The sequence below is a fragment of the Triticum aestivum genome, chromosome 7A, assembly GCF_018294505.1.
Source record: "Triticum aestivum cultivar Chinese Spring chromosome 7A, IWGSC CS RefSeq v2.1, whole genome shotgun sequence".
Classification (NCBI taxonomy): Eukaryota; Viridiplantae; Streptophyta; class Magnoliopsida; order Poales; family Poaceae; genus Triticum; species Triticum aestivum.
The window spans coordinates 408,679,164-408,705,749 of NC_057812.1; positions in this window are offsets into that span (position 1 = coordinate 408,679,164).

Sequence of the window (26,586 nt, forward strand, 5' to 3'; positions counted from 1 at the left end):
CGCTGACACTTTCGGACGCATCCGGAGACGAATCGCGCGAACTAGGGTCCGCGTTGGAGATGCCGTTTGGTGGGAGGAGGACGGCGACGACGGTGCAAACGCCGAAACGCGCACATTGCCGGCCGGCACGCGCGGTTGTTCCATTAGCATCGGGAAACGCGCGACGACGACGCGGCAGACCCATGTGATCTCCTCCCACCGGCCGGTAAGACTAGTATAGTATAATCCGGATTAATGGACTTTCCTCGCATCTCCACTCATGTCGGCCTCTCTGTGCTTCGCTTTGGGTGGGGCGGCCATTCCGGCTGGCTCTGCTCTGGTCTACTCCTTACCACTCTTTAGCACAAATAAATATACTACTCGAGCAGTAGTGATTGCGGATTAAGGTAGGATTCGGGCCAGCGCGTCATATGCATGTGCCGGTCCTCTCCTACCTGGCGGACTGGACCGACCATTACTGCCTCTGCGGCTGTCTTTGTGTGTGCACACACGGCGCCGTCGCCGTCGCCGTGCGAGAAAATCTAGTAGCCTAGCTGGGAATGTGCATTGGCCTATGCAGCTCTACCAGACCACCGGCGAGTCTGTGACGTCGTACCAGTGGCGAGGTACGTACTAGCACATGTTGCCGCCGCTGGCTGTGGCCTGTGGACGCGGTGACTCTCGGCTTTATGTCCAGCGGAGGTGGCAGCCAGGGGGTACGCCGAGCTGGATTTCGCTCGCGCGACACGGCAACGCGCACACAAAAGTACACGCCTGCTGGCACGCCGCAAACACCCATACCAGTTCATGTGTGTACAAAAAAATACTAGTAGAAAATAGAAAAGGGCAGCTGCATGACCCTCGACTTTTGCTAGACTGGTGGGTAGTCTCCACCGACGCGACGACGGCACGTTTTTCTGCTGCTTGTCACCGTGGGCATTTCCCATTTGGGCTTTGTCGAAAGAAACTACTTTACCCCGTGAGAGCTTCATGAGTCTGCGAAAGAAACCGGTCTACTTAGTTTCGATTTAACTAACTTGCAAGCCATACTTACCTGACCCAAAGTCGTGTAAAACGCTGCTTTCACCACCACAGTGAGCTGAGTCGACGTGCCAAGTTATCAAGACTTGCCGAAAGGAACCATTCTAGGCTTCTGGCTGTGTTGCGTTATTAGGTTTGTTCAAGCATAGTGTTCCTAGTCCCGACGTAGTCAGCTGTGAAACAAACTAGTCGAGTTATAGATGTGAGTGAAAACGGGTTATTAACAAACTAGTCATTGAGATGCCATTTGAGTTTTGTTCAATGTTATGTAAGGGGTAAGGGTACCAATATTGCTGAGTACATGAAATGGTGCATGAAGAATGGTAGGGGAGGGCAAGACCTGCAATATGTAAGGTTGCTGATCAGTGGCGGAGCTTGGGCTGATTTTGTGGAGGGGCAAATGAGCTGGAGGGGCAAGAAACATGACTTTAGACTGATTTTAACTGGGCATATGGGCTGAATACTAGGGGATATATGCTAGCTTTCTCATGGGCTGGGGGGGGGGGGGGGGGGGGGCAATGGCCCAGGTTGCTCTCCACTAAGCTCCGCCACTGTTGCTGATGATAATCTTATGCTATAGAAGTGTGTGGTTTAAAAGGAGCATGCAATTACTAGGATCAAGGAAGAAAGAAAGGTCATGATTGTGAATCACAAGAAGCATATTAAATCAAGGTCAAGAAAGAAGACGGTTTTAGTATTTCTTTTGTGTTCTTTTGCAATCAGGTATGCTCTGGTTGCATTGATGAAAAGGGGCTGCGTGTGAGTGTAGTTTTTGATCACTCGTATGAAGATTAAGCTTTGTGTATAAGCAGAATGAAATTTTTAGCCCTTTGTAATAATGTTGGGAAAATAATATTAATAGTTTGTGATAACCCACAAGTATAGGGGATCGCAACAATTTTCGAGGATAGAGTATTCAACCTAAATTTATGGATTCGACACAACGAAAACCAAAGAATATTTGCAAGTATTAGCAACTAAGTTGTCAATTCAATTACACCTGAAGATTAATTATCTGCAGCAAGTTGATCAGTAGCACAGTAATATGATAGCTTTAATAGTAGTGGTAGCAGCAACAGTAACGGTAACAGTGATAGTAATATTTTTGTAGCAGTGACAATAGTAACAACAGCAGCAGTAACTTAGCAAGATCAATATGTAGGAAAATCATAGGCATTTGATCTGACGATTTGTTGGATGATATTAATCATGTGACAGTTACAACCTAGGGTGATACGGCACTAGCTTCAGTTCATAAATATAATGTAGGCATGTATACCGTAAATGGTCATACGTGCTTATGGAAAGAACTTGCATGACATCTTTTGTTCTACCCTACCGTGGCAGCGGGGTCCTATTGGAAACTAAGGGATATTAAGGCCTCATTTTAATAGAGAACCAGAACAAAGCATTAACACACGGTGAATACATGAACTCCTCGAACTATGGTCATCACCGGGAAGTGTCCCGACTATTGTCACTCCGGGGTTACCGGATCATAACACGTAGTAGGTGACTATAACTTGTAAGATTGGATCTAGAACATAGATATAATGGTGATAACGTAAACGGTTCAGATCTGAAATCATGGCACCTGGACCCAATGTGTCAAGCATTAAGCATAGTAAAGTCATAACAACATCAATCTCAGAACATAATGGATAGTAGGGATCAAGCCCTAACAAAACTAACTCGATTACATGACGAATCTCATCCAACTCCTCACCGACCAGCAAGTCTATGAAGGAATTACTCACTCCCGATGGAGAGTATCATGGAATTGGTGATGGAGGAGGGTTGGTGATGACAAGGAACAAAGATTCCCCTCTCTAGAGCCCCAAACGGACTCCATATCTGGCCTCCTGATGAAGAACGGGAGGTGGCGGCGGCTCCGTATCGCGAAACGAGATAATTCTTCCTCATTGATTTTTTCTGCAAATATGTGATTTTATAGTGTCGGTTTCAGGGGGTACGGGGCCACCAAGTGGGGACAACCCACCTGGGCGCACTTGGAGGGGGGCGCCCTGGTGGATTGTGCCCACCCAGGTGGCCCCCTCCAGTGGTTCTTGGCTCCAAAAATTCTCTTTTATTGAATAAAAATCCTCGCAAAGTTTCATTCCAATCCGAGAACTTTTATTTCCACACAAAAACAACACCATGGTAGTTCTGCTGAAAACAACGTTAGTCTGGGTTAGTTTCATTCAAATCATGCAAATTAGAGTTAAAACAAGAGGAAAAATGTTAGGAAAAGTAGATACGACGGAGACATATCAACTCCCTCGAGCTTAAACCTTTGCTTGTCCTCAAGCAATTCAGTTGATAAACTGAAAGTGAAAAAGAAAAACTTTGACGAACTCTTTTGCTCTTGTTTATGAAGGAAATATGCCCTACAGGAAATAATAAAGTTATTATTTATTTCCTTATATCATGATAAATGTTTCTTATTCATGCTAGAATTGTATTATCCGGAAACATAATACTTGTGTGAATACATAGACAAACTAAACGTCACTAGTGTGCCTCTACTTGACTAGCTCGTTAATCAAAGATGGTTATGTTTCCTAACCATAGACATGTGTTGTCATTTGATTAACGGGATCACATCATTAGGAGAATGATGTGATTGACATGACCCATTCCATTAGCTTAGCACCCGATCGTTTAGTATGTTGCTATTGCTTTCTTCATGACTTATACATGTTCCTATGACTATGAGATTATGCAACTGCCGTTTGCCGGAGGAACACTTTGTGTCCTACCAAACGTCACAATGTAACTGGGTGATTATAAAGGAGCTCTACAGGTGTCTCCAAAGGTACATGTTGGGTTGGCGTATTTTGAGATTAGGATTTGTCACTCCGATTGTCGGAGAGGTATCTCTGGGCCCTCTCGGTAATGCACATCACATAAGCCTTGCAAGCATTGCAACTAATGAGTTAGTTGCGAGATGATGTATTACGAAGCGAGTAAAGAGACTTGCCAGTAACGAGATTGAACTAGGTATTGAGATACCGATGATCGAATCTCGGGCAAGTAACATACCGATGACAAAGGGAACAAAGTATGTTGTTATGCAGTCTGACCGATAAAAGATCTTCGTAGAATATGTGGGAGCCAATATGAGCATCCAGGTTCCGCTATTGGTTATTGACCGGAGACATGTCTCGGTCATGTCTACATTGTTCTCGAACCCGTAGGGTCCGCACGCTTAACGTTACGATGACAGTTTCATTATGAGTTTATATATTTTGATGTACCGAAGTTTGTTCAGAGTCCCGGATGTGATCACGGACATGACGAAGAGTCTCGAAATGGTCGAGACATAAAGATTGATATATTGGACGGCTATATTCGGACACCGGAAGTGTTCCAGGTGATTTCGGAGAAAACCGGAGTGCCGGAGGGTTACCGGAACCCCCCGGGAGAAGTAATGGGCTTTATGGGCCCTAGTGGAGAGAGAGAGGGGCGGCCAGGGTGGGTCGCGTGCCTCCTCCCCCTCTGGTCTGAATTGGACTAGAAGAGGTGGGGGGGGGGGGGCGGCGCCCCCCTTTCCTTCTCCGTCTCCCCCTTCCTTTCCCCCTCCTAGTAGGAGTAGGAAAGAGGGGAGTCCTACTCCTACTAGGAGGAGGACTCCACCTCCTTGGCACGCCCCAAGGGCCTACCGGCCTCCCCCCTTGCTCCTTTATATACGGGGGCAGGGGGGCACCTCTAGACACACAAGTTGATCTTCAAGATCGTTCTCTTAGCCGTGTGCGGTGCCCCCCTCCACCATAGTCCTCGATAATATTGTAGTGGTGCTTAGGCGAAGCCCTGCGATAGTAGAACATCAAGATCATCACCACGCCGTCGTGCTGACGGAACTCTTCCCCGACACTTTGCTGGATCGGAGTCCGGGGATCGTCATCGAGCTGAACGTGTGCTAGAACTCGGAGGTGCCGTAGTTTCGGTGCTTGATCGGTCGGGCCGTGAAGACATACGACTACATCAACTGCGTTGTCATAACGCTTCCGCTGTCGGTCTACGAGGGTACATACACTACACTCTCCCCTCTCGTTGCTATGCATCACCATGATCTTGCGTGTGCCTAGGAAAATTTTGAAATTACTACGTTCCCCAACAGTTTACATAAATAAGCTTAAACAACACCCAAGTTTTCAACCAAGATTATAACTAACCATATCGACAATAACTCTTTAAAATTATATTAACTCATATCAATGACATAAACATCCAGCGAGCAATAATAAGATATCTCAAACAACAACACGTTATCAAAACAACCATGATATAATATGACAACAGTGGTATCTCGCTAGCCCTTTCCGAGACACAAATGCAGAGCACCTCCAAAGTTCAAGCAGTGACTAAACATTTTAATTCATGGTCGAAAAGATCCAGTCATGCTAACACCCAACATTCACTACACACAATGCGTGAGCATGACAACAGTGCTCTCAGATCTGGCGCTTATGAGAGAAGGCGATGAGTCAACATAAAAGTAAATAGATAGTCCCTTCGTAGAGGGAAGCAGGGATTTGCAGAGGTGCGAGAGCTTAGGTTTTTAAAATAGAGGTGAATGAAATTTTGAGAGATGCACGCTTCATATTTACTTCGCGACCATCAGTTATCAATATATTCCATGCTAAACACATTAGTAGCGGTTCCCAAGCGATAAAGTAAAGGTTATTACTCCATAGGAGTTTTTGTTTGATTATTTGTAAGCTCTTTTCTTTTTGCAGTTTGGGACTGGGAATCCCTATTACCGTCCCTCTCGTGCAAGGACAAGTGAATAAACATTCGTCATGAGAATAACCCGTTTAGCATGGAAGATATTGACTACCTCTTGTTACTCTGTGAACAATCTAGACACACAAAAAAGAATATTTATTTGAAGTTTTTAGAGGTGGCACATGAAAATTTACTTAGGACGACAGGGTAATAGCGCATATAGGTAGGTATGCTGGACTCATTTGGAATAACTTGGGTTTTAGGATTTTGATGCACAAGCAGTATTCTCACTTAGTACAGGAAAATGCTGGCAATTAGGTTAGGAAGCGGCCAGCTAGAGAGCAACAATGGTCATGATCATACATTATGCATAATAGGCATTGGATATCAGCATGAGTAGGATATGGACACCATGAACATAAATATCATAGATGCTATGTTGGTTTTGATTCAACTACATGCATGAACATGTGCCAAGTCAAGCCACTCGAACATTCAGAGGAGGATACGATATCATCATGCTACATCACAATCATTTTAACGCAATGTTGGCATCCAAGATAAATCATTATCCACTCCTAGCTACTTATGCATGGCATGAGAAACTATAATATCTAATTGTCATTGCAAACATGTTTGATCATAATAGGCTGAATCATGGATACTAGGTTAAACATATTTACTAAAATAGAACAAGTCGAGTTCATACCCGTTTTTCTCCACCACTGCCAGTTCATCGAATATCGTCATTATTGCCTTTCACTTGCAAGACCGAACGATATGAAAATAATAATAGTGCAAGAGTGCCGTGGACTAAGCTAGAATCTGCAAACATTTTATTCAAAAGGAGAAGACAAGGTAATATGAGCTCTTTGTTAGATCAACAATAATGCATATGAGAGCTACTCAACATTTTCATCGTGGTCTTCTCCACGGTAAGACTCAATAGAAATAAAAAGAAATTCAGAGAAACACATTGAAATGTTTTTGGAGTTTTTGGTTTTTCTTAAATGAGCAAATGAAAGGGAAAAACAAAAACGAGAAAGACTATTTACACGGGAAAGCTCCAAACAAGTAAAAGAAGAATAAGGAAATCTTTTTGAGTTTTCTTTTTAGACACTACAACTAACTACACTAGAAAGAAAAATCAAAAAGAAGCAGGAAATATTTTTGTATTTTCTCAAAGTTTTTCAAACACACAAGAAGAAAGCGAGAAAATAAATTTAGCATGGATAATACAATGAAAGAGTCTGGACACCGACAACTGAAATGAAATGTGTGAACATGAATATAATGTCGGTGGAAATACGTACTCCCCCAAGCTTAGGCTTTTGGCCTAACTTGGTAATCACCACTTGAAGAAGCCAGGGGGTCCTATGTTGAAGTGATGGGGAGCGGGTACCTAAGGGTCCCACTCTTGAGGTTGTTCCGGTAGGCGGCAATGTCCTCAGACATAATCCTGTATCCGCCCCTCGCAATAGGATCAAACAAAGCAGGTGCAGGCAATGGAATAATATCACGAGTGTCCACACTAAAAACCAGGTTATAAGGAACGTGAATGTCAGTGTTCTCGCTATCAATAAAGTAGTGGTGTGCCATAGCCGCACGATCTAAGTAAACCTTGGGCAAAGGATAATCATGCTGGAGTATCTGAATGTTAAAGTGAGTCGCCAAGCGAGTAGTGTAAATACCACCATGTATTTTGCGCTTGGATCTATTAATGTGGAGGCGACGTGCCATAATAGCTCCCAAGCTATAAGTGTTGTCGTCGTAAAGTGCACGACGTAAAATAACAAAGTCTGGAGCACTGAGTGCACCTACCTTCTCTCTAGCAAGCAAATACTTCGTAATGAATAGAGCAAAATAATGTACAGTCGGAAAGTGTAAGCTAGTGGCGTTGACACCTGACACCCCTCTCTCATCCCCCATAGCCAGAGTGCGTTAAAAACCATCAAACTCCACAGGCCTAGGCTCTACTAAATCCCCGTCAGAATGGATCTTGCATATGTCACAAAATTCAGTGAGTGGTATCTGACGGGTTTCAGCATATAAATTAAACTGCACCAAAGGAGGATTATTCTTTCTCAAGAAATTAAAACTTTGCACAAAGGAATTTGTGAGGAGATGATACTGTTCACATTCAGCTGCGATGAAGTCGGTGAGGCCGACATTAGCAGCATATTATGCAAACTCCTGAAGGATTCCGGTCCCTTCCATGAACGGGTTATGCGGCCATTCGCACGCCCGCACCTCCGTCATTCTTCGGGTATGGAGATCACTGTCAGATGACTCCCCAATAATTCCCTTGGAGCTCTTCTTGGAAGCAAACTTCCTAAAGATACTCATCTTTTCCCTATGAAAAAATTCTAAAAAATTTAGTCGACCTATTTTTTCTCAACAAAACTTCACAAGATTGAAAGCAACTACTCATAAGGATGCATAGAGGCCATATCAAGCATTCAAACTACTTAGAACTCTAAGAATTCAACATGCAAGCTCATCTATAGCAGGACCAAGAGTAGTTAATTATTCAAAATACATACCACTAAAGCAAAAACTAATTGGACAAAAGGAGGAGTCACATACCATGCAACAATCCCCCAAAACAGTTTCGGAAATGGAGCTTCGAGCAAAGAGATCGAAATTCGCGGGTTTGAGAGTAAGAACACGAGAGAGAGAGAGAGAGAGAGAGAGAGAGAGAGATTTTTTGAGGTAGGTGACGATGTGGGACGAAGAGATAAGTGAGAGGGGCCACATGGGGACCACAACCCACTAGGGCACGCCTGAGGGTCCTGGCGCGCCCAGGTGGGTTGTGCCCACCTAGTGCACCTCCCTCTGATGTTATTTGCACCAAAATTTCTTAAATAATCAGAAAAAATCGTATTAAATTTTCAGAGCATTCTAAGAACTTTTATTTTTGGGTCATTTTTTATTTCATAGGAAATTCAAAAAATACACAAAACATGGCATTTTATTTTATTTAACTAATAAAAACAAAAAACAAAATGTAGGGACAGAAAGTAGTGCTCACTAAATTCATCAACTTCATACCTCTAAAAATGATCAATTAATAAGGCTGATCAAGTCTTATTGATAACCACTTTTGATTAGCATGAAATCGAAGAACTTTCGTAAATCACTAAGTTACCTCAACGGGGATATGAATGTCCCCAACAATAAGCATTTAATATTTCTTTTTAACAGTAGGTAGAGGTAGTTGAAAACTTCCAATAGTGATTGTTGGAGATTTTTCAATAACATTAATACCATTCCTTGGAATTGTTTCTTCAGAAAGTGCACCGTATGCCCATTACCATTGCTATGAAAAGTGACCTTGCTTTTATTGCAATCAATAACAGCCCCTGCAGTATTCAAAAATGGTCTACCAAGGATAATCGATATGTTGTCATCCTCGGGCATCTCAAGTATAACAAAGTCAGTCAAAATAGTAACATTAGCAACAACAACGGGCACATCCTCACAAATACCGATAAGTATGACAGTTAATTTGTCAGCCATTTGCAAAGATATTTCAGTAGGTGTGAGTTTATTCAAATCAAGTCTTTTATATAAAGAGAAAGGCATTAACACTAACATCAGCTCCCAAATCACATAAAGCAGTTTTCACATAATTTCTTTTGATGGAGCAAGGTATAGTTGGTATTCCCGGATATCCAAGTTTTTACGTACTCCATGTTTAAAAGTATAATTAGCAAGCTTGGTGGAGATTTCAGCTTCCAGTATTTTTCTCTTATTGGTGATGATTGTCGGTGTACAAAAGTAGGGGCCCTTTTGTACCCCTTTACTTGTGCACAGGCAGTCGTAGCCACACTTGCGGCCGGGCTCGGCGGGGCTAAGGAAGCAAAGATACAAAGCTGCCGAGACAGCACCCAAGCCAGAAGCATAAAGAGCGAAGGGACAAGATGGGATTCCCCCGGCAAGAGCCTTGCCGGGGCAACTTGCCTAACACCAGCAAGACCACCACCCTTAAGCCTGAGAGTTTTGACGCCATCGACAAGCGTCAAGACCGAGGCTCGGGAGCGCCTGCATGGTGGCATGCAGATCTTTGTGGAGACTGAAGGCCTGCAAGACTAGATGAGGACCAAAAGACAAAGGCCCCCCGGCAAGGCCCTTGCGGGGGACGCCCACAAGACCCCGACAAGACTCCTGCCGGGGACATTTGCGGGGCCACAACCAGGCCCGCACTTACCAAGGTTTCACTGCCCCATGGCCGTTCCGACGCAGCAGCTAGCCAGCCAACTAGGCACACACCTACGTGGCAACATGCAGCTTCTAGGCCAACCAGGCAAGCACCTGCGTGGTCGCATGCAGATCTTCGAGAAGACCCTGCCACCGCACCAACGCAGTAGCCAGGCAGCCACTGTGGCGCTGCATGCCTCGTCAGCTTGGACGCGTATCGAAGTGAGGCGAGGCGGCGACATATGAGACGAGCTTCCTTGCCATCCCCGATAAAACAAGAGGGCACGTCGGCAGCGCATTAAATGTGTTTTGTCCCACGATGCCAGGGATAGACTTGTACACTGTAGGCACTTTCCACCTCCCGTGTGCCGCTGTGGCAGCCCCTTTGACATATAAAAGGAGGCCCAAGGCATATTGAGGAGGGATTCAGACTCTTTGGACTAGGCATACACCGCAGCTAGTTCAAGATCTCAAGAACACCAAATATACACCAAAGCAGGACTAGGGTATTACGCATCATTTGCGGCCCGAACCTGGATAAAATTCCCCCCGCGTTGATCTTCTAAACCCGCTCTTTCCACAGCCCTGCGCCCTGTCAACCGTAGTAGGGATTCCCTGTGATCCCATAGGTGTCATTTCCCCGACATCTTTGGCGCTCCAGGTAGGGGGCGCAAACTGCGAAATTCAGTTTTTGAAGCCAACGCACCAACTTCATCATTGCCATGGACCCCAAGAAGAAGGGGATCACAACAATCGGGTCGTCCGGAGCCGGCCCGTCCGCGCCAGGACGGGCGGGCGATGGGGTGGCCACGGGTGGTGCCGGAGGAGTGGCCCGCGAGCATCCCCGACACTCTGGTAATCGGAGCCAGGCAAGCAGCGTCGTTCGGGTCCAAGACGACGAGCCGCACGCCGCTGGGTCCGGTGGTGGGGCCGTGCTACCCACGAGTGGCGCGATAGCCTCTATGACGCTCCAGCTGGCGCTCGTGCCATGGCCTTCCCAGGCCGCGCGTGATGAGCAACACCGCGACGTCGGTGTCCCTCGGGGCCGCCACGAGAAGAGCCCTTTGCGTCATTCTCAAGACGCGCCAGGCCGGCGTGCACACCCGGATGCCGGCAGAAGCGGCGCGTGACCGCGTGACCGTGATAGAGCTCCTTCTAACATGGTTAGAAGTCGAGGGGCGTCACAATCCATGCAGCTTTCGCCACCTCCCACGCCAGTAGAAGCGTTGGCGCGCGTGCAACTACTCCTCGACTTTCCTCCTGCGGCGGAGAAGCTCGATGAGTGGAGAGCCACCATTCAGAGCCTCATCAGCGCCAACTAGGATGAACCGCGACTAGCGGGACCCTCGTGCCGGTACTCTATAGATTCGGCGCATGCCGATGGTGGGAGGACCGGAGGCACTGCAACCACGGTACACTCTCCTCCCCCACGCCAGCAATAACAGCCACTGCTCGTCGGGCCGACGCCCGTGACAACGTTTCCCACAAGTCGTCCGACCCACGAGCCCGCCGTGACCAATATCAAGTTCTTCGAGAGCGAGCCCAGGAGGATGCTTGGACCACCATCGAGCGACGCCAGGAAGCGTGCTATCAGTTAGATAGGCGTGCGGGGCCCACTATGGACCACCCAACACCGGGGGTTCCGGCGACCTACCCTACGAGGTGGGTTGTCCGGCCTTTACCCGTGAGCTGCGGCAGTTCCAGTGGCCCTCCCACTGCACGTTCAAGCCTGATGTTAGGGAGAAAGTGTGTAACACCCACGATGCAGCTATATCTCCCATGTGTCGGAGCACGACTTAGAGGCATAACCGCATTGTAGGCATGTCGCAAGAGGGGTAATCTTTACACATCCCATGTACTGAATAAGAAAGAGATAAAGAGTTGGCTTACAATCGCCACTTCACACAATACATGAAGATAGCACTACATCATCCAGAATACAATCAAGGTCCGACTACGGAACCAAAATAAAAGAAGACCACCCCAAATGCTAGATTCCCGATCGCCCCGACTGGGCTCCACTACTGATCAACTGGAAACAAAACAACACAACGAACAAGATCTTCCTCGAGCTCTCCTTGAGCTGGGTTGCGTCACCTGCAACTGGTTTCATCGGCACATGCAACTGGTTTTGGAAGTAATCTGTGAGTCACGGGGACTCAGCAATCTCACACCCTCGCGATCAAGACTATTTAAGCTTATGGGTAGGAAAAGGTAGTGAGGTGGAGCTGCATCAAGCACTAGCATATATGGTGGCTAACTTACGCAAATGAGAGCGAGAAGAGAAGTAAAGCACGGTCGTGAACTAGAAGTAATCAAGAAGTGATCCTGAAACTACTTACATTCAAGCATAACACAAGAACCGTGTTCACTTCCCGGACCCCGCGTAGAAGGGACCATCACGGCTACACACGCGGTTGATGCATTTTAAATAAGTTAAGTGTCAAGTTCTCTACAACCGGACATTAACAAATTCCCATCTGCCCATAACCACGGGCACAACTTTCGAAATTTCATAACCCTGCAGGGGTGTCCCAACTTAGCCCATCACAAGCTCTCACGGTCAACGAAGGATATTCCTTCTCCCAGGAAGACCCGATCAGACTCGGAATCCCGGTTACAAGCCATTTCGACAATGGTAAAACAAGACCAGCAAGACCGCCCGATGCGCCGACATCCTGATAGGAGCTGCACATATCTCGTTCTCAGGGCAACACCAGATGAGTGCTCCGTACAACTAAAACCAGCCCTCAAGTTTCCCTGAGGTGGCGCTGCAAAGGACTCTAGTTCGGACCAACACTTAGACAAGCACTGGCCCGGGGGGTTAAAATAAGATGACCCTCGGGTTAATTACTCCCAAGGGAAAAATATAGGTTGTTAGTGCAAATGTAAACCAAGGTTGGGCCTTGATGGAGGAGTTTTATTCAAATCGAACTGTCAAGGGGTTTCCATTATAACCCAACCGCGTAAGGAACGCAAAATCAAGGAACATACTACCGGTATGACGGAAACTAGGGCGGCAAGAGTGGAACAAAACACCAGGCATAAGGCCGAGCCTTCCACCCTTTACCAAGTATATAGATGCATTAATTAAATAAGAGATATTGTGATATCCCAACAATAACCATGTTCCAGCAAGGAACAAACTCCATCTTCACCTGCAACTAGCAACGCTATAAGAGGGGCTAAGCAAAAGCGGTAACATAGCCAAACAATGGTTTGCTAGGACAAGGTGGGTTAGAGGCTTGACATGGCAATATGGGAGGCATGATAAAGCATGTGGTAGTTATCACAGCATAGGCATAGCAATAGAGCGAGCAACTAGCAAGCAAAGATAGAAGTGATTTCGAGGGTATGGTCATCTTGCCTGCAAAGTTCTCCGAGTTGACGTAAGCTTGATCCTCGTAAGTGTACTCAACGGGTTCTCGATCATGTACCCTCTCTCAGCTCTACCCAAGGCAAGAACACAAGCAAAGGACCAACAATCAATCACGGTGCAATGTGCAAGCAACATGATGCAAAACATGGCATGATATGCGAGATGTGATATGCAATGCATATGCGAGCTCCGGAAGGAAAATATTGAACCAGGCCTCAACTTGGCAATCCAAGAGTGCCACTGGAAAGATGAGATGATTTCGGTCGAAATCGATATAAAGATCACCGGAATCGGATGCACGGTTTGCAAGTGGCAAGCAAAACAATAATGGCACAAATCTGCGATTAACGGCCCGATGCCATCTAGAATGCAACAAGAAACTAAGCTACTGCACTCCAACATAGCAACAAAGCACATGGCAGTGATCTACTCAAGATGCTTGACAAAAGATGAACACTGATCTACGGCTAAATCACACAAGAGCAGGTTCAAACAAGCATGGCAAAAGAGCAAAAGATAACAACATCACAGACTTGGTGAAAATACTAAGATGTCAGGATTTAACATCAGGAAGCAAAGTTTAGAGCAAACAAACAACATGCTACAGGATCAGATCATAGAAAACAAAGGCATGGCATGAATCTACTCAAAGAATATAACAAAAGTTCCTTACTAACCATAAGCCAAAAAGGATCAGAACATATGATGGCACCCATGTAAACATAGCAAGTTCCGTTAATAGATTCAGACTTAGCAGAAAAACTGGACATGGCATAAACAGAGTTATGAAGGCATGTTTGCAAGCTCGATGCACTCAACACAAGGCATTGCATGACAAACTAAGCATACTACCAGTAAGAAGACATGATCAATAAGCGATCCATGGCAAGAATAATCTCATAGCATGCATGGATCAACTACAACAACCTTGGCAAAATTGATTAACATGTAAACAATCTGCCTAGAACATTTTGTAGCAAAAGTAGAGCAAGACTGAGTCATGCTAGGGTACTCCATAAATGCAAACAAGGGCATGGATGGATAGAGCATAACAATATATTAAAATCATCCTTACTGAACATACTCAAAAGAAGCATGGATCACTCTGTAGCAACATGAATACATGGCATAAAAATAACAACACAGGAAAGACTTGGTGAAATTCTAAGTCTCTGAAATCAGCGATATTATGAGAGATACTTTGCATGTTTGTGCTAGTCACCACATTGATCACAAAAATACATGGCATACAACCCTGTAAAGATGGCATGACATATAACAAAACACATGCAGACCTCATGCTCATATGAAGCACACAACAATAATGGCAAAAAAGACAAATGCTCATAAACTGATAAGAATCAGCACCTAACATTCTATAGCACTCTTGCAATAGCAATTAGGGCATCAAGATGGACTCAAACAAGCATGGTGCAATGGAACAAAATGAAGAGGACATCATGATGAACATTTTGATATATCATGCATGCAAAACGGAGCTACGGATGAGGAGATATGGCATGATGAACATAGCATAAAAATGTCACAGATCTAGGGACTTGGAGAAAATCAACCTCCGGAAAGAAGTCAACGTGGGTGGAGATATCCCGGGATGGGGTGGATCCGGTTCGCGAGACGGTGGCGTTTGGTTCTCGGGGTTGGTGGATCTCATCCACCTTCCCCGGATCCGGCGAGGGTGCGGCCTCCGGCGAGGATCCGGCGGCTCCGGTGGCGAGGTTCGCCGGCGGGAAGGACGGCGCACGGCGCACAGGACGGCGAGGAGCGGAGAGCTGCGGCAAGGAGCAGGCATGCAGCGGCGGTTCGCGAGGTGCGCGGGGGCGGGGAAACCGACGACGAGGCACGGTAGAGAAGCGACGACACTGCGGTGGGGAGTCAGTGGCGAAGCTTCGGCGAGGTTCCGGTGGCCGAAGCACTCCGGCGATGGCCGGGTCCGGCGAGGCGCACGGACGCGCGAGGAGGCGGCGAACGGGCCAGGCGGTGGCGGTGCGTGGGCTCGTGCGGGCGAGATCTGGGCCCCGCGGGGTAGCGGCCCTGCTGAGGTGGCGGACACTGATTGGATGGAGTGACTTGGCGGCAGCGGTGGACATGTCCAGTGATGAGATGGACATGTTCGGCGGCGCGAGGCGGAAGAGGACTAGGTTTATCTACGCAAAAATTCAGGGAGGCACACATATATATAGGTAGAGGGAGCTAGGAGAGTCCAAATGAGGTGCGGTTTTCGGCCACACGATCGTGATCGAACGACCGAGAGGATGGAGGGGGTTGGATGGGTTTTGGGCCACTTTGGAGGGGTGTTGTGCTGCAACACACACGAGGCCTTTACGGTTCCCCGGTTAACCGTTGGAGTATCAAACAAACTCCAAATGGCACAAAACTTGACAGGCGGTCTACAGGTAGTGAACCAAGGCCGCTTGGCAATTCTCGGTCCAATACTAGAACGTTTAACACCCGCTGACGAAAAGAGGCAAAACGGAGCGCCAGAAGACATTGGAGTGTCGGATCGCGAAACGGACAATGGGGAAAATGCTCGGATGCATGAGACGAACACGTATGCAAATGCGATGCACATGATGACATGATATGAAATGCATGACACACAAACAAATGACAAGGCAACAATAGCGAATAACTGGAGGAAACCTGGCGCAATGGTCTCGGGGCGTTACAACACTCCACCACTACGAGAGGATCTCGTCCCGAGATCTAGAATGGCACCAGAGGGAAACGGAAGAGGAGATAAGAGGTAAAACTAAGTTGCTTCTTTGAAAAACGAGTGAAACCAAAGAACCTTGCAAGGTTGAGCAAATTTAAAGAAAGAAAGCAATGGAGATGAACGAAGTTGAAAGCACTCCGTTAGGAAAAAGGAACAAGGAAGAACAAATTCGGGCAGCACACCGGTTGAAAAGTGATGCAACACTTGATAAGATGAAAAGAACTTGAGCAGAGGACACAACACTCCGGTTAAATGGATAAGCAAAAGAAAGAAACATGATCTTGACAAAACTAGATGATGGGTCGAAGAGAGCGACATCACAATGCCTCCGGAAGAAATGAGAGAATGGAAAGGAATGAACGGAGGAGAAAACAACATATTCTACCTCAAATGAGCTTGAAAAGCATCTTTAGGAGAAGGGTTGAATGGAGTTGTTGGAAAACCAACAACGAAAAGAACGAGGTTGTAGTGGGCTTATGGAGAACATCTCAAAATTATGAGGTGAAATTCTGCCACTAACGGAAACAATAGATTGGATTGATATCAACAAGGAGACGAGAAACTATTTCACCGGGAGGATAAATGAAGAACTTGGGTCATTTATAAGCACCATAAATAGCAACATTCCCAATGGAAGGCTTTCAGTGAAATCTAAACCAAGATACTCCAACGAAGAGATTGATGGATTGAGAAGACCTCATGCTCAAAGAAATTGATGGGTTTAACTATCTCATTCCTGACAACTTGCGAATCATGAAACACGAAAGAAATTGTCAAAATGACATAACACCACCTGAAAAGATAAGGTAGAAGGAATTGCACTCCGGATTGCAAGATGAAGAATACTTGAGCTCCTTAGAAAAGAATCTCGATGAAAACTTCGAGAAGGAATTAAATCCTTTATGAAATATCATGTAGATCCTCCATGAAGAACTCCGGTAATCAAAAGGATGACAAAAAAAAGAGAAGTTGCGAATATAAGGTGAAGCCTTGGAATGATTAAATGGAGCTTTGCGACGAGATAATGCGGAAAACTTAAAACTCCGGAAAAGAAAAGATGAAAACAATTGAAATAGAGAATTTGATGAACCTACGGAATAAGGAATTAATCACTTGGATGAAAACAAGAATAAGAATTACATTATGCTTATCCTTCAAGAATTAAATTGATGACAAACAATGGATTGCATACCACTTATTCTCGTACAAAGGATTAAGATAGATATAGCGCAAACTTGGGAAAATCTTCAATGAACCGCCGGTATGATTGGAAAGAACAAATGAATTGATAAGGTAACGAAGGAAGAGAGATCTTGAATGAACCGCCATAAGAATTGAAAATGAACGAATAAAAGGTGAAGAAACACCAGGAAGGATTAGTAGATAAACGAAGATGCTTGAGAGAATTTAGATACATGAGAACGACGAGTTGACGAGCTGATTAGAGAACACTTGAACGATGCACCGGTAAGATTTGGAGAACGAGAGCTGAAAGCTAAATATGAATAATCCCGAAATGATGGCCTTTGGAGTATCAAACTGAAGAGACTCCTGAATTGCTCCGGATGGGTGAAAGAATTCTCATAATCGAAAACAATTATGAGAGGATGGATCAAGCTAGAACCATGCATCTTCAAGAGAACGGAGCAAGATTTAAGAGAAACTCTTCTTCGGTCTTCAAATGTTGATAACGACGATGAGAAGCACCACCAAGAATTGTTGAGATACTCCGGGATGCCGAATTTAAAGGTTGAACCAATGGCGAAAAGACTTTGAAAGATATTGGATAAAGACATATTACTGATGATAACTCATTCTTATGTCAAACTATGAAAGATTTGAGAATAGCTCCGGTAAAATTAGAAGAGTCAGGTAAGATCCTGGGAAAAGACCTATGGGTTAGGGACCACTCAAAAGAAACACCGTTGAAATGATTTAAAAGAGAGATTGCACCGGTTGAATTAAATGACTTGACTGAGATAACATCCTCGAAAGAGCTTGAATGAAAAACAGAGTGGAAACACGAATCTTCTGAGCTATCTTCGGCACTCCGGAACAAACGTATAGCGGGAGGTGAATGATTAAGAGGTGCACCGGCATGGGAAGATATTTGAAATAAGGAAAGGAATGATCAACACCAAAGTATGAATTGAATCCACCGGAGGAGAAAAAGAATGAACAATGATGAACTTGTAGAGCATCTTCATGAGAATCACCGGTAAGAACTTTGAAGGAAAAGAATGAAGAAACTTCACATCAATAAAATGGATACTTGATTAAGAAATCCGAGTCCTTAAAGAAAAAGGGTGAGAGGGTGGAAAAAACAAAGGCAGCTAGGGACGAATGAAATGAACGCCGTTGAGAAGAACTGAGATTGGATCTTGCAAATGTTGAAATGATCGGATCCACTTGAAGAGAAACACGCCGTTAGAGAAGAAATTGAGATGACAATCTCGATGATCAAGAAGGATTAGTATTCCCGTAGAAATATGAGAACACCACTTAGGAAAGGTATGGAATCAACACTTGCCATTGAAGCAACTCGAATACCACAATCAAAACAAAACAAAGGATTGGCTTGCAAAATAAGCCGGAACAAACATACGATAGAGATTTCGTCCGAAGTTTTCATGGTGGGGCCCACACGGGCTTCATCGTATAGCACCATCATGTACAAGGCAGTGCACATGACATACAAAGCGTCCCTGAGTCAGCATAGCCAAGGACTCTTTAAGACACAACAAGACCACTGTAAAACCAACAGTGGATAGGCGGACCACTAGATGTCGAACCCCAATTTCATATCATACATCTGTCGAAAAGATATCCTAGGAGCTACTTGAATTCCCACTTATAAAATCCCAAAACTTTCTGGTTATGCAATCAGGTGTTGGGGATACAGGGGAAGCATAATATCTCACCCAAATCAGCAAATCCTACATCCAACTGTATCCATCCTTCAACACATAACCAAGAAACCTCCGGGAATCATTTACCTCAACCTTCGAAAAGAATCTGTTATACGAGTTGTGGCAATACTCCCGAACTCCCGCCCCAGTACTGGGTGGTGTCAAGGTTATCTCACCAACAACTACATAAAAGGGATTTTCGATGTCGGCGAAACTCAGGTATTCCAGAACTGCAACGATAAAATTGTGATGACAACACCTTGGAGCTCAACTCCCCGGGACACTGCCACAACCCCTAAATGTCACGAGGCACCAAGAACAATGTTCTTGTCACAACACCATCGGAACGATTCCAAGATACCCGTGTGATCCTCAATTTTTTTTTCGTGAAATTTGAGGAGAGAAGAGTCAAAACTCTACGTTAGGAGGCCTCACCAGACTGACGATGGGACTGAGGAGTAAAAAGAATCCTACTCTCCGATATATATAATCCTATAAGACTCAAAACATTTTTCTAGACTCAACAACGCCAGCGATTCGATCAAGCAGGGGGCTGCTAAGTCGGGGAAGGCTCTGATACCAACTTGTAACACCTACGATGCGGCTATATCTCCCACGTGTTAAAGCATGACTTAGAGGCATAACCGCATTGTAGGCATGTCACAAGAGAGGTAATCTTTACACATCCCATGTACTGAATAAGAAAGAGATAAAGAGTTGGCTTACAATCGCCACTTCACACAATACATGAATATAGCACTACATCATCCAGAATACAATCAAGGTCCAACTACGGAACCAAAATAAAAGAAGACCACCCCAAATGCTAGATCCCCGATCGCCCCGACTAGGCTCCACTACTGATCAACTGGAAATGAAACAACACAACGAACAAGATCTTCCTCGAGCTCCTCCTTGAGCTGGGTTGCGTCACCTACAACTGGTTTCATCGGCACCTGCAACTGGTTTTGGAAGTAATATGTGAGTCACGGGGACTCAGCAATCTCAAACCCTCGCGATCAAGACTATTTAAGCTTATGGGTAGGAAAAGGTAGCGAGGTGGAGCTGCAGCAAGCACTAGCATATATGGTGGCTAACTTACGCAAATGAGAGCGAGAAGAGAAGCAAAGCACAGTCGTGAACTAGAAGTGATCAAGAAGTGATCCTGAAACTACTTACGTTCAAGCATAACACAAGAACCATGTTCACTTCCCGGACCCCGCCGAGAAGGGACCATCACGGCTACACACGCGGTTGATGCATTTTAAAAAGTTAAGTGTCAAGTTCTCTACAATCGGACATTAACAAATTCCCATCTGCCCATAACCGCGGGCACGACTTTCGAAAGTTCATAACCCTGCAGGGGTGTCCCAACTTAGCCCATCACAAGCTCTCATGGTCAACGAAGGATATTCCTTCTCCCAGGAAGACCCGATCAGACTCGGAATCCCTGTTACAAGACATTTCTACAACGGTAAAACAAGACCAGCAAGACCGCCCGATGCGCCGGCATCCTGATAGGAGCTGCACATATCTCGTTCTCAGGGCAACACCGAATGAGCGCTCCGTACAACTAAAACGAGCCCTCAAGTTTCCCCGAGTGGCGCTGCAAAGGACTCTAGTTCGGACCAACACTTAGATAGGAACTGGCCCGGGGGGGGGGTTAAAATAAGATGACCCTCGGGTTAAATACTCCCAAGTGAAAAATATAGGTTGTTAGTGAAAATGTAAAACCAAGGTTGGGCCTTGCTGGAGGAGTTTTATTCAAAGCGAACTATCAAGGGGTTCCCATTATATCCCAACCGCGTAAGGAACGCAAAATCAAGGAACATAACACCGGTATGACGGAAACTAGGGCGGCAAGAGTGGAACAAAACACCAGGCATAAGGCCGAGCCTTCCACCCTTTACCAAGTATATAGATGCATTAATTAAATAAGAGATATTGTGATATCCCAACAATAACCATGTTCCAACAAGGAACAAACTCCAAATTCACCTGCAACTAGCAACGCTATAAGAGGGGCTAAGCAAAAGCGATAACATAGCCAAACAACAGTTTGCTAGGACAAGGTGGGTTAGAGGCTTTACATGACAATATGGGAGACATGATAAAGCATGTGGTAGTTATCGCAGCATATGCATAGCAATAGAGCGAGCAACTAGCAAGCAAAGATAGAAGTGATTTCGAGGGTATGATCATCTTGCCTGTAAAGTTCCCCGAGTTGACGTAAGCTTGATCCTCGTAAGCATACTCAACGGGTTCTCGATCACGTACCCGTCTCCCGGCTCTACCAGGCAAGAACACAAGCAAAGGACCAACAATCAATCACGGTGCAATGCGCAAGCAACATGATGCAAACCATGGCATGATATGCGGGATGTGATATGCAATGCATATGCGAGCTCCGGAAGGAAAATATTGAACCAGGCCTCAACTTGGCAATCCAAGAGTGCCGCTGGAAAGATGAGATGATTTTGGTCGAAATCGATATAAAGATCACCGGAATCGGATACACGGTTTGCAACTGGCAAGCAAAACAATAATGGCACAAATCTGCGATTAACAACACGATGCCATCTAGAATGCAACAAGAAACTAAGCTACTGCACTCCAACATAGCAACAAAGCACATGGCAGTGATCTACTCAAGATGCTTGACAAAAGATGAACACTGAGCTACGGCTAAATCACACAAGAGTAGGTTCAAAAAAACACGGCAAAAGAGCAAAAGATAACAACATCACAGACTTAGTGAAAATACTAACATATCAGGATTTAACATCAGGAAGCAAAGTTTAGGGCAAGCAAACAACATGCTACAGGATCAGATCATAGCAAACAAAGACATGTCATGAATCTACTCAAAGCATATAACAGAATCCCCTTACTGACCATAAGCCAAAAAGGATCAGAAGATATGATGGCACCCATGTAAACGTAGCAAGTTCTGTTACACAGATTCAGACTTTGCAGAAAAACTAGACATGGCATAAAAAGAGTTACGAAGGCATGTTTGCGAGCTCGATGCCCTCAACACAAGGCATTGCATGACAAACTAAGCATACTAGCAGCAAGAAGACATGATCAATAAGCTATCCATGGCAAGAACAATCTCATAGCATGCATGGATCAACTACAACAACCTTCTCAAAATTGATTAACACATAAACAATCTACAAGGAACATTTTGTAGCAAAAGTAGAGCAAGATTGAGTCATGCTAGGGTACCCCATAAATGCAAACAACGGCATGGGTGGATAGAGAATAACAATATCTCAAAATCATCCTTACTGAACATACTCAAAAGAAGCATGGATCACTCTGTAGCAACATGAATACATGGCATAAAAATAACAGCACACAAAGACTTAGTGAAATTCTAAGTCTCTGAAATCAGCGATATTACGAGAGCTACTTTGCATGCTTGTGCTAGTCACCACATTGATAACAAAAATACATGGCATACAACCCTATAAAGATGGCATGGCATATAACAAAACACATGCAGACCTCATGCTCATATAAAGAACACAACAATCATGGCAAAAAAGACAAATGCTCATAAACTGATAAGAATCAGCACCTAACATTCTATAGCACTCTTGCAACAGCAATTAGGGCATCAAGCTGGACTCAAACAAGCATGGTGCAATGGAACAAAAAGAAGAGGACATCATGATGAACATTTTGATATATCATGCATGCAAAGTAGAGCTACGGATGAGGAGATATGGCATGATGAACATAGCATAAAAATGTCACAGATCTGGGGACTTAGAGAAAATAAACCTCCAGAAAGAAGTCAACGCGGGATGGGGATATCCCGGGACGGGGTGGATCCAGTTCGCGAGACGGTGGCGTTTGGTTCTCGGGGTTGGCGGATCTCATCCACCTTCCCCGGATCCGGCGAGGATCCGGCGGCTCCGGTGGCGAGGTTCGCCGGTGGGAAGGACGGCGCACGACGCACAGGACGGTGAGGAGCGGCGAGCTGCGGCCAGGAGCAGGCGTACGGTGGCGGTTCGCGAGGCGCACGGCGGCGGGGAAACCGACGATGAGGCGCGGCAGAGAAGCGACGACGCTGCGGTGGGGAGTCGGCGGCGAAGCTCCTACGAGGTTCCAGTGGCCGAAGCACTCCGGCGATGGACAGGTCCGGCGAGGCGCGCGGACGCGCGAGGCGGCGGTGGTGCGCGGGCTCGTGCGGGCCAGATCTGGGCCCCGCGGGCCGCGGCGTGGTGGGGAGGCCGACGATGACAGGTGTTGCGCCCTGATTGCGCAGGGCTGCGGCGCTGCTGAGGTGGCGGACGCTGATTGGCTGGAGTGACGTGGCGGCAGCGGTGGACGTGTCCGGTGGCGAGATGGACATGTTCGGCTGTGCGAGGAGGAAGAGGACTAGGGTTTATCTGCGCGAAATTTCGGGGAGGCACACATATATATATAGGTAGAGGGAGCTAGGAGAGTCCAAATAAGGTGCGGTTTTCGGCAACGCGATCGTGATCGAATGACTGAGAGGATGGAGGGGGGTTGGATGGGTTTTGTGACACTTTGGAGGGTTGTTGGGCTGCAACACACACGATGCCTTTATGGTTCCCCGGCTAACCGTTGGAGTATCAAACAAACTCCAAATGGCACGAAACTTGACAGGCGGTCTACCGGTAATGAACCAAGGCCGCTTGGCCAATCTCGGTCCAATACGAGAATGTTTAACACCCACTCACGAAAAGAGGCAAAAGGGAGCGCCGGAAGACATAGGAGTGTCGGATCGCGAAACGGACAACGGGGAAAATGCTCGGATGCATGAGACGAACATGTATGCAAATGCGATGCACATGATGACATGATATGAAATGCATGACACACAAACAAATGACAAGGCAACAACAACGAGTAACTGGAAGACACCTAGCGCAACAGTCTCGGGGCGTTACAAAGTGCAACGACAAGACTCACCCGTCGGAGTTCCTCAGCATCTACACTATCACGATGCAAGGCGCTGGGGCTCGCGACGACAATGTGCTTCCCAATTACTTTCCGTTGGATCTTAAGCCCAATGTCATGTCATGGTTGATGCACCTGCCAGTGGATTCCATCTCTTCTTGGTCGGATATGTGCCACGTGTTTGTCGGCGCCTTTACCGGAGGCCACCAAGCTCCTGGCCAGGCAAGTGATTTGCATGTAATCCCCCAGAAGGATGGCGAGAACCTGCACAAGTACATCCAAAGGTTCAGCCGTGTGCAGTACAACATCCCAGATGTTCACCCCGCCGCCGTCATCAGTGCATTTTATCAGAACGTTTGCAACTACAAGATGCGCGAAGAGCTCGCGATGAACAAGATCAAGGATGTGGACAAGCTTTTATGTTCTGGCTGATAGATGTGCTCAGGCTGAAGAAGGAAGGAAGTACCCCGGCAAGGACGCCGGTGCAGAAACCGACTCCACAGATGAAGATGCCGCCTCCCCAGCAAAGAAGGGCAGACACCGCAATAGAAAGCATAAGGGCAAGACCGTACTTACCGTTGAGGGGTCCGGCGACCCCGGCGCCGCCAAGAAGGCCAAGGCTAACAACCCTGGCAAGGAAGTTGCTGGGTGTGCCGCTTGCTGGGCCTTGGCAGTTGCCGACAAGCCAGGAGGCTCCGACTAGCAGTATTACAAGATCCATCGCACCAAGGGCCACGACCTCCAGAACTGCCGACATGTTGAGCTGCTTGCAGAGAAACAGAAAGCCGAATATGAGAGGAAGGACAAGGAGAAGGGCCAGGATGGTGCTGAGGGGTCCGGCAAGAAGCGTGGCGGCCAAGGAGGTCACCACGGCAAGGATAATCAACAAGAGAGGCCCGCTCGGGCCCGTGACAAGGAGGAATATGATGATCATGGTGAGGACGACGAGTCCGGTGAGCACGAGTTCCAGAAAGCTATGGAGGCCATGTGCATCGACGGTGGCGCCTCGTTGCATACCTCTCACCGCCAGCTGAAGCAGTAGGCGCGTGAGGTCACTGCGGCAGAGCCATCATTCGATGCCCAGAAGCCACTAAAGTGGTCCAGCACACCTATCATATTTAACACCGAGGATCACCCTGATCGCACAACTACGGCTGGGTGTTTGCCGTTGTTGGTTTCACCAACAATACGCAACCTCAAGGTGACTAAGGTGCTAGTTGATGGTGGGGCTGGTTCGAACTTGATCTCGCCCACTCTGATCGAGAGGCTGCAAATCCCCGATGGAGATCTCGAGGAGACGGGCACGTGCTACCTCTTGAGCACTATGTTTGTTTTCCCTTGAAGAGGAAAGGGTGATGCAGCAAAGTAGCGTAAGTATTTCCCTCAGTTTTTGAGAACCAAGGTATCAATCCAGTAGGAGGCCACGCACGAGTCCCTCGCACCTACACAAACAAATAAAATCCTCGCAACCAATGCAATAAAGGGGTTGTCAATCCCTCCACGGTCACTTACGAAAGTGAGATCTGATAGATATGATAACATAATATTTTTGGTATTTTTATGATAAAGATGCAAAGTAAATAATGCAAAATAAAAACGGCTCAAGAAATTGCTTGTTGACAGGAGATTAATATGATGGAGAATAGACCCGGGGGCCATAGGTTTCACTAGCAACAAATCATCAAATATCTAAGGCACTGTTTATGGAGAAGCCTTGATATGGAGGATCGCAGACCTACTCTGGTGTCATGGAAAACTGTACGTAGACCAAAAAACCAGGGAGGGCTTGGGGTTATGGATATCTTCACACAAAAAAGACCCTGCTTATGAAAAACCTCCACAAGTTTTACAACAGACATGATATCCCTTGGGTACACCTCATCTGGGAGTCCTACTACAGTAATGGGCACTTACCAGGAGGCAACATGGTGGGGTATTTTTGGTGGAAGTCTAATCTGGCACTCATTGATCAATACAAGGCTATTGCAAGATGCAATATAGGGGATGGTAAAAGTGCCCTCTTTTGGGATGATTGCTGGCATGATTTTGTATTAAAGCAGAAGTTTGATCATCTATACTCTTTTGCTCGAGACGCGGCCATAAATGTCCACCAAGTGATTCACACTGAGTATCTGCAAGACTTGTTCCATTTGCCCCTGACAACCCAAGCTCATGAGGAATTTCTAGAAATGGAGCATATCTGCTTCATGCTGAAGACTTCAGAACACTTGGATCTTAGAGATACATGGAGTTATATTTGGGGTAATAAGTTTTACTCATCCATTAAGGCATACAATGTGCTAATTGGTTTTAAACAAACCCCACCTCATTTTTCTTGGATATGGAAGAGCTCATGCCAACCAAAGCACAAGGTGTTCTTTTGGATGCAGCTACATGATAGAGTCAATGCAAGGAACTTACTGAGAAGAAAGAATTTTGAGCTGGAAGAATACAACTGTGCAGTCAAAATTTTCCACAAGAAGAGACTCTACACCATCTTTTCTGGAGTTTCCCCTATGCAGCACAGTGTTGGGATTTTATTTGCCCTAGCAGAACACACAACTTGTCAGTCTTAGAAGCTTTTCAAGATCTCACAGACAAATTGAGCAAGCCCTTCTTCATGGAGATCATCATTGTGGGATCCTGGGCTATTTGGATTTCCAGAAATAATAAATTTT